At 35.8% G+C, this 10,169-nt stretch overlaps 1 pseudogene; it reads left to right on the top strand.

The window, feature by feature from the left end:
- The first annotated feature begins 8,916 nt into the window (after positions 1 to 8,916).
- On the top strand, positions 8,917 to 9,852 carry LOC102014326 (annotated as a pseudogene).
- Positions 9,853 to 10,169: the final 317 nt, after the last annotated feature.

Raw genomic sequence — 10,169 nt, 5'->3', positions numbered from 1 at the left:
CCATTTTCACAATGTTGGTTCTTCCTATCCATGAGCAAGGAATATCTTTCCATTTTCTGATATCCTCATCTTTTTTCAGAGTACTATAATTTTCACTGTATAGATGTTTTACTTCTTTTGTTAGATTGATTCCTAAGTATTTCATCTTTTTAGATGCTATTGTGAAAGGTGTGGTTTCCCTAATTTCTCTCAGTCTGTTTTTTACTTATGTACAGGAATGCTATTGACTTTTGAGTGTTAACTTTGTATCCAGCTATTCTTGTGAATTTGGTTATTAAATCCATGAGCCTTTTAGTGGAGTTTTTCGGGTCTTCTGTGTAGAGTATCATGTCATCTGCGAATAATGACAATTTCACTTCCTCCTTTCCTATCCTTATTTCTTTTATTTCTCTCTTTTGTCTAATTGCTCTAGCCAATATTTCCAGAACTATATTGAATAGAAGTGGTGACAGTGGATATCGTCGTGTTGTTCCCGATTTTAAACTGAAAGCTTTCAATTTTTGATCATTTAGTATGATGTTAGTTGTTGGTTTATCATAGATGACTTTGATCAGCTTGAGGTACAGGCCATCTATTCCTATTTTCTGTAGGGTTTTCAACATGAATGAGTGTTGGACTTTATCAAAGGCTTTTCTGCATTGATGGAGATGATCATGTGATTTTTGTCCTTGGCTCTATTGACATGGTGTATTACATTGATTGATTTGCATATATTGAACCATCCCTGCATTTCTGGTATGAATTCCACTTGGTCATGGTGAATAATCTTCTTCATGATTTATTGTATTCTGTTTGCTAGTATTTTATTGAGAATTTTTGCATCTACACTCATTAGGGAGATTGGTGAGTAGTACTGTTTTTTGATTGGGTCTTTCTCTGGTTTTGGTATCAGGGTAATGCTTACCTCCAGGAATGAGTTAGGGAGAATTCTTTCCATTTCAATTTCATCAAAGAGTTTGAGAAGAATTGGCATTAAATCATCCCTAAATTGCTTGTAAATTTAAGCTGTGAATCCATCAGGATCCAGGCTTTTCTTTATTGGCAAGTTTTTTTTATTACATTCTCAATTTCACTGGCTGGTATTGAGTTATTCAGGATTTTTATATCTTCTTGATTTAGCTTTAATAATTCATATGTATCTAGAAATCTGTATATTTACTCTGTGTTTTCCATCCTATGAGAGTAAAGATTTTCAAAGCAGGTATTGATGATCTTCTAAATTTCTCCAGGGTCTGGAGTGATTTCATCCCTTTCATTCCTTATTGCATTTATTTCAGTTTTTTCTTTCCTTTTTTTGATAAAGCTGCCTAGGGGTCAACTCTTTGATTCGTTAATTCTTTGTACTGGCTTTTTAGTCTCCATTGTGTTAATTTTCGCTCTGAGCTTTATAATTTCCTGCCTTTTTTGGGCTCTGGATTTGACTTGCTCTTCTTTCTCTAGTAACTTGAGGTGCAGCATAAGATTGTATATTTGTGCCTGTTCTGTTTTCCTGAGGTGGAAGTTCACTGCTTTAAATTTCTCTCTGAGGACTGCTTTCATTGCATCCCACAGGTTCCTGTAGGTTGTTTCTCCATTTTTGTTTGATTCTAAATAGTGTTTATTGTCTACTTTGATTTCATCTATGACCCATCGGTTTTTCAGGAGGGGATTATTTAATTTCCAACTGTTTATGGAGTTTTTGTGTTTTCTTTTGTCATTAATTTCCAATTTCATTGCACTATGGTCTGATAGAATACATGGGATAATTTTAATTCCTTTGCATTTACTTAAACATGTTCTATGTGCTAGTATATAATCTATTTGTGAGAATGTTCCATGTGCAGCTGAGAAGAATGTGTATTCTGATGCTGTTGGGTAGAACACTCTGTAAAGATCTACTAAGTCTATATATTCACAAGTTTGGCTAAGTTCTGTTATTTCTTTCCCAAGTTTTTGTCTAGCTGATCTATCTCTTTGTGACAATGGTGTGTTAAGGTCCCCTGTTATGATTGTGTTGCTACTTATTTCATTTTTCATGTCTGTTAGAATTTGTCTTATATAGGTGGGGTGCTCCTATATTTGGTGCATAGATGTTTATGATTGTTATCTCTTTCTCTTTAAGCTTTCCCCTCACAAGTATGTAGTGATCTTCTTTATGTCTTTTGATTGTTCTTGGTTTGAAGTTCATGTTGTCTTCAAACAGAATAGCTACACCTGCTGTTTTCTGGGTTCCTGTCACATGGAGTATTGTTTTCCATCCTTTAATTCTCAGTCTTTGAATTTCCTTTTGAGTTAACTGTACTCCTTGTATACAGCATAGAGTGGCATTTTGTTTCCTAATCCACTTTGCTGGTCTGCTTCTTTTGATTGGTGCATTGAGACCATTTATATTGGTAATAACTGATATGTACTGGCTTATTTTGTCATGATATTTTTCTGCTGTTGTAGCCTCCTTTTCCCCTGTTTTATTGCTTGCTCTGTTTGGTGATTGTTACCGTTGTTGTTCTTGAACTTGTGGTCTGTTTCATCTTTTTCTAGAATATCTTTCATTACTCTTTGTAGGATTCGTTTGGTGCTCATGAGTTTCTTTAGTTGTTCTTTATAATGAAAATATTTTATTTCTCCATTAAATTTAAAGGATAGCTTTGCAGGATACATCAATCTGGGTTGGAAGTTGTTTTCTTTCAGTACCTGAAATACTTCACTCCAAGCTCTTCTTGTCTTGATGGTTTGTATTGAGAAGTCTGCCCTGATTTTGATAGGTTTTCCTTTATAGGTGATCCGTTTCTTTTCTCTAACAGCTTTTAATATTCTGAGCTTTTGTTGAGTTTCTGGGATCTTGATCACTATATGTCTGGTGTAGATTTATTTTGGTTATGATTAACTGGAGTTCTACATGCTTCACTTATCTAGAAGTCCAAACTTTTTCTGTGCCTGGGAAATTTTCTGCTATTTTTTCTGCAAATAGTCCTTTTATGTCATTTGTGTTGACACCGGCTGTTTCATTAATACCTATTAATCTGATGTTGTTTTCCATTGCTTCATCTTGCAGTTGTTGAATTGTTATTTCCTGGTTCCTTGTTGTTTCTAAGAAACCCCTCCTTTCACATGCATTGTTGGAAATGCTGTCTTCAAGGTCTGAATGTCTATTTTCAGCATCTTTCAGGCTGCTTTGCCAGCTTTCAATGGAATTTTTAGTCTCCTGAATATCTGTTTGAATCTGTTTCATACTTTCTAGTTCTTTTCTATATTGTTCACTCAAGGTTTCCATGAGCTGTCTATGCTGTTGTATTTTCTTGTGTATGTCATCTTTGGATAAGCTGAACATTTCTTTCATTATTGTTGTCATTTCTTTTTTCACTTGAGACATTATTTCTGATCTAATGTCTTTTATGGACTCTTCGAGTTTTTTGTTTTTTGTTTTTTGTTTTTTACTTCAGTTCCTATCGTTTCAGAAATTTCAGGTGTATGACTTCCAGGTTCTTCTGTGGTGATGTCTCCTGGACTTGTTTTTGTGTGTGGAGGTCTGGGATTGCATTTTGCTCCTTCATTTTGTCAATTTTGAAGATTGAGAGGCTCCCTGAAGTGCAGCCTCACTCTCTTGATTGTGTGTGAGGGGCAGGGCAAGCGTCTGAAGATCCACAGTGCTCCGTGTGGCTCCTGTGCTGGTGAGTGGTGGCAGGTTGGGTCCCAGATGCTCCCAATCTGTCTTGCATTCAGTTGGCTCCCAGGCATGTGTGGGAGGGGTGTGGGAGGTTCCCTGGATTTCCTGAAACTCTCTGTGGTTCAGCCCAGCTTCCACAAGAGTAGGGGGGATGCAGGTCATGTTTACAGAGGCTTCAGATATTGCTCAGGAGAGAGGCTGCTTCCTACATTGGAAGGGGAAGGGTGAGGGTGGACTCCCCAAGGCTGCTGACTCTGTCCAGGGTTCAGTTGAGCTCTGAGGGGGTGTGAATTGTTCCGGAAGAGACCACCAAGGCCCCAGAAGTTGTCTAGGGCTCCATGTGCCTCACACACGTGGTGGAGGCACCAGAGTGGCTCACCGGTGTTCCTAAAGGTGTGTAGCATTCAGTGCAGCACCCTCAGAAAACTATTGGTGTGGCAAGTAGCCACTGAGGCCCCAGAGGTTGCCTGGGGTTCTGCCTGTCTTGCATGCTGGTCAGGGATGCACAGTGGTGACTCTCCGGGGGTCCTGAAGATGTCTGAGATTAAGCCCAGCCCAAGCAGACTCATCATGGGTGTGGCAAGTAACACCGAGGCCCCAGAGGGTGCCTGGGGTAACACCTGCCTTGCATGCTGGTCAGGGAGATGCAGCAGTGACTCACTGGCCTTCCTGAAGATGTGCGGGCCTGCTGCCTGTCTTTGAGTTAAAATCCCATTTCACATAACTTGTTCCATATGAATATGTTCTTTTTTACAAGACTCATAAAAGCAGGTAACCAGCACATGGTGGACATAAACATAATCCCAGGATACAATAAGCATAAATATATGGATTGCTGTTACTTGTGGTTGGCATGCTGATGATCTTTGCTAGTTTCTAAGAACTAGGAGTCTTTAGAAAAGTAACTACTGAATTTGCCTTACAAAATTTAATTAATAGACTACTTTTACAAACATGGTAGATATGAATTAAATGAGCATAATATTGTAATTCATAACAAATAGGACAGGTATAAATATAACTTATAAAACTTAGAGATTATCAGAAAGGGATTTTTTTTAAGAACAGTAAATTCATATACATTGTTGACATTAAATTCAGTGTGTTTTAATATTTTGAAGTAATTTACAAATATATATATATATATATATATATATTTTGTTTGTTTGTTTTTTTGGTTTTTCTCCGATACCGGGAACCGAACTCACGACCTTGCGCTTGCCAGGCAGGCGCTTTGCCGCTGAGCTAAATCCCCAGCCCCCAAATATATATATCTTTAATTTGACACAATTTTACATATTGATGGCATTGAAGATGATATTTCAAAACATATATATATATAATTTTTAAAGATAGATTAATCAGATCAGTGTGATTAGTATATCCATCTCTCAAAAAGGTGTCATTACCTTGTTTGGTGATATTTATCCTTTATGTAAGAAGACATATAGGTCCAAAGAGCAAAGATGGTGAAATTAATCAAAATAAAACTAAAATGTCTATATTTCCCACTATGAAGTGTGAAAATAAGAACAAACATCAGGCATAAAAATAGGATTTCACTACGATAAAGGACTGATTCTATCAGAAGGCTTGAGTCCTAAATGTTTACTTAAAAACTGAGCATAAAATATATTGGCCATTATGGTGTAACTGAAATGAAAAATTTAAAAATTGACTATTTTAAAATCTCTTTCACTGATGGAAAGAACACAAAATGACAGAGTCCTTCGAGAGTAATTTGGCAATTTTGTACTGAGCTAAATTAAGTCTTTTCACATAATCCCCAAATCACAGTCATGTGTATTTACCAATTTGTTGAAAACTCATGTTCACATAACAAGCACTTAGAGGTAAATGATAAATGACTTTATTAACAATTACAAAATAGGAAAGCGATGCAGACGTTCTTCAATGGGTGAATCGCTAGACATAGATCATGAGTGTTAAAACTATGTTAGTAAATAAAAAGATCAAATATTTCATGGTTCTATGCATATGATATTGTGAAGAGACAAATTTATAGAGAAAATGAACAGAATAGTGATTTCCAACTTGAGTAGAGGGAATTATGCAAATCATAAACGTTTTCTTTCCACTAATGGAAATATAATTATTCATTAGGGCAATCTATGCTGATTTCTCTAGCGACATAATTCAAAGTACTTCCTTTTAATATAAATTTTATTTATTAAAATGTAAAGTATCAAATGATAGCATTTATATAAAATAAAAATTGGTGATCCATTGGGAAATGCTACTCTTAGGTGTCATATTCTCATGAGATGTCTTCATTATCTTTAGATATTGTCATTCGGCTTAAGGTACAGAAAGTATAAACACTCCAAAAGATCAGGACAAATTGTTTTTATATGGCAGTGTGGGTGATCCATAGAAAAGGACACAGTATACAAAGAAATAAAAGATAGTAAATACAGGCTAAAGAAAAAAATAGTTAATGCTTTAATGGAAAAAAGAGAACAAATATTGTTTTTATATGCCGGTGTGGGTGATCCATAGAAAAGGATGCAGTACACAAAGAAATAAATGATAGTAAATGGGGAACTTTTATTACACTAGTCTAAATGCAATTAATGAAGTAATTCATGAAGTAATGAAAATATTTCCAAGAGTGCCAGTTATAGGTGAGATAAACACAGCCAAAGATGTGGCTGTACAATGAGAATTGCTGAGAGAGGAATGGAGTCTCTGTGTGCTCAAAACAATGCTGTAGCAAAAGAGTTGAATACTGACATCAAGTGTCTTTTCAGTACATAAACTTGTGTCTATATCTCTTTGAGGGAGTTACATAACACATATATTTGTCTCTGACACGTGTTTGTATTTTCAACTTTTTTGGCATTCTCCTGTAAGATGAAACTAGTATTTTCTGCTACATATATTGTAACATATGTTTGTTCTCTTTTTTCCATTAAAGCATTAACCTTTTTTTCCTCTAGCTTCTAGTTTGTGATTAGGGAAAAATGTGAAAGAAAACTGTGGAATACCAGGATAATTCACATTTGCTAACTTTTTCTTTTGAAAGCTTATGTAATATTCACAATACCTACCACAACTAAACCAATTGCATTCGTAGTCCTGATGTATAATGAAAAGTTTATTTTTTACACCGTGTTTTGGGGGATAGTTGATCTGCAAATGTTGCATTTGAACAAAGGAATAACTACACATGATAAATTTCTGATTTATATATTTTAGATACAGACACGTCTATAATTGTCACTAGAGTTGTTTGTTTAAATGAGGAAAATTTTACAACAGCTTGCTTTAAAATTATCTGAATGTGAAAGGCATGTGCATTAAAACTAACTGATTTTTTTTTTCATGTATGTGTACATTGCTAACATTATTATTGTACATGGTCTTAACTGCAGAGGTTTACTTTATTTTTTAAAAAATGGAAATTACACATATGTCTGTGACTTAATTTCTCTTCAAGCTGCTTTCTCTTCTGGGGAACTCTCACCTTATTTTTTCTCCTTGAAGACTTGCTTTATAAGGTAAATTTCCTTTTGTAAACTTCTCCAAATATTATTTGAAATAAATCTGTCCTTCCTTCTTTCCTTTTCTCATCCATTCCTTGCTTTCCTCTTTCTCCTTTCAGTACTTGGAATCAAGCTCACTGCATCCACAATGAACTACATCTACCAAGCATTTTATTATTATTATTTTTAAACTTTAATACAGAGTCTCTCCAAATTACTAACTTGCCAGGCAGGCTGGACTTCTGCCTCAGCTTTTCAGAGTGCTGAAATCACAAGTGTGTGCACTGGGTTCATCCAGTCTATCTATATGCTTTCTTAGAAATAATGTAGTTTTCAGGTTGCAAATAATTATGCTGAAATCCCAAAAACAGAAAACATTGTTGTATAAAGCCAAACCCATCATGAAAACATAGTCATTTCATTAGATGATGTTGATATCAGCAGAAGAATTTTTCTATAAAGATATCGTTAAACTTAGTATAAGATCTTCAGTGTACCTGCAGTGCAAATATAAATATTTTGTATTTCTTCATTTTGCTGTCTTAAAATGTGCTGAATTTAAAGAAGAATTATCTATTTGTTACTATTTTAATATCTATTCAACTCTATGTTAGGTGGAAGTTTGAATATTCTTAGGATAGGGAAAATAAGCCACCTAAAATTTGTGGCAATGCTATTTTGTGATTCATTATGATTTTGAAAACATGCAAATGCACATTTTGAGCCAGTGAAAGAGAAATTGATCATGTTGCATATATATAGACAACACCAAAAAGGGACCTAAAATAACTAGAAGCAAATGGAAAGAAATTTTCTTATTGCACATTTTCCCCTTTTACAATATTTACTTCCTAACTGATGTATATATAACCTTATTTTAAAGTTTTAATGAAGCTCAGTATCCTAACTCTAAGAGTCTTCCTTACCTCTTTGGGATTCCGTCCAGCTTTATTTTTGCTTCTCCCATGTCATACAAGTTCCTCAAACTATAGCTATGAGTCTCTATTTCTGCATCCCTATGGTATACTACATGCCTTAATTAGTCCATCCTACCAACTGCAAGCTGAGAGGAAAACTGCAGTGCCTGACTATGCCCATGATGCCTGACACTTCTTTGTCATTTAAGGCTGTAGTGCAAGGTGGAAGAAGGGATGCGACAGCAGAGACTGAAGCAGTGCAAATATTAATAAGAATGAATGAAATTATACTCTATGCTTGACTGTATCTAATCTGAAATTGAATCTCAACCATAAAAGTACATTGAGTAAAATAAAAAGGCTCTTCAACCCCCTGTGTTAAGCAGAGTTTGTGTGTGTGTGTGTGTTTGTATGTTTATGTTTTGTTGTTGTTTTCTCTCTGCAGAATATGCAGTAAGGTTATCCAATAACAGCTGTCATTTTCTTTCTTGTTAGAAATGTCTTTGGTTGTATTCAGTTACATTTCCTTAAATGAACAGGAAAATGGTACGTCATGACAGCTCTTGTGTTAAGAAACAAAAAGTCCTTTCCTGTTTTCAAGTTACTTTAATTTCCTTCCAATTTTTCATAATGGGGGAACAACTATATTATGTAAATTATTCTCCCGTAGCAGTGCAATGAATATGTTGTGTCTGTCCAGATGCTCAGAAAATACAGACATTCTTCCCGATGCACCGCTCTGTCATTGCTAACATTAGCTTGGACTTTAGGTATCACTGCTGTTTTTCTGTAGCAATTTCTGTTACTTAGTTGCTTTTCTCCTCAGACATGATAAACTCAAAGTAAAATAATGGGAAACCATACCAGAGTGACAGTGTTCATCTTGGCGGACTTGACTGATGATCCGGAATTAAAAGTTGTGTTATTTACCTCCCTGCTTCTTACCTATTTGCTCAGCATCACAGGCAATCTGACAATCATCACCCTCGCCCTGATGGATGTTCACCTTAAGACTCCCATGTATTTTTTCCTTCTGAATTATTCTTGGTTAGAAATTTCCTATACTACCACATGCATCCCTAAGTTGCTCAGTACTATGGCAGCTGGGGACAAAACAATTTCCTGTGACGGTTTTGTTACTCAAGTGTTTTTTGCCTCTTTACTTGGCACATCTGAATTTTACGAGCTGGCAGCCATGTCCTATGACCGCTATGTGGCCATCTGCAAGCCCCTGCATTACACAACCATCACGAACCGCAAAATCCTCACACAGCTTGTCCTCAGTTGCTGGCTTGCTGGCTTTTTCATCTCTTTCCACCACTGCTCTTAGGCCTAAATCTTGAATTCTGTGCCTCCACGTTGTAGATCATTTCTACTGTGACACCACTCCCCTCCTGCAGATCTCCTGTGCAGACACTCACCTGCTGGAGATGATGGGTTCGTCTCAGCTTTAGTGACGCTCTTGGTCACAATCGTAATGGTGATCATATCCTACGCATTTATTGCCCTAACAATTTTCAAAATCCCTTCAACGAGTCAGAGGAAAAAGGCGTTTTCCACATGTTCTTCTCACGTGATCGTCATATCCCTTTCCTATGGCAGCTGCATCTTCATGTATGTGAAACCGTCAGTCAAACAAAGAATATCTATTTCCAAAGGAATTGCAGTTCTCAATACCTCCGTGGGTCCACTGTTGAACCCTTTTATCTACACCTTGCGGAATCAACAAGTGAAAAGAGCCTTTGTTAATATGACACATAGTGTAGTCAGTTTCTCAAATAAATGAACATTCTATTTCACCGTATAATGGAAATGAAAGAAGTTTCCATAATTTTAACAGGTTTCATGAGATATTTTCCTCCATTTCTTTTTTCTTTCAATGCTTTGATGGTTTGCTATTCATCTTTAGATAATTTTGAACTATTTTTTCACAAGAACATTTGCTCTAGTGAAGATAATATTTTTAATCATCATTAAATGGTTTTCCCCTCATCGTCTTCTTTTTCCTGTAGTCGTTTTAAAACCTTTAGGCTGTTGTCAGCTTGTGTCCTTTGTCATTTAAAAGTTCCGGTTATTCGTGATTGTGAAATGAATTTATCTGAA

The sequence above is a fragment of the Chinchilla lanigera genome, unplaced genomic scaffold, assembly GCF_000276665.1.
Source record: "Chinchilla lanigera isolate Chin_1 unplaced genomic scaffold, ChiLan1.0 scaffold00057, whole genome shotgun sequence".
In the NCBI taxonomy this organism is placed as follows: domain Eukaryota; kingdom Metazoa; phylum Chordata; class Mammalia; order Rodentia; family Chinchillidae; genus Chinchilla; species Chinchilla lanigera.
This window is presented reverse-complemented; position numbering and strand designations above follow the sequence as displayed.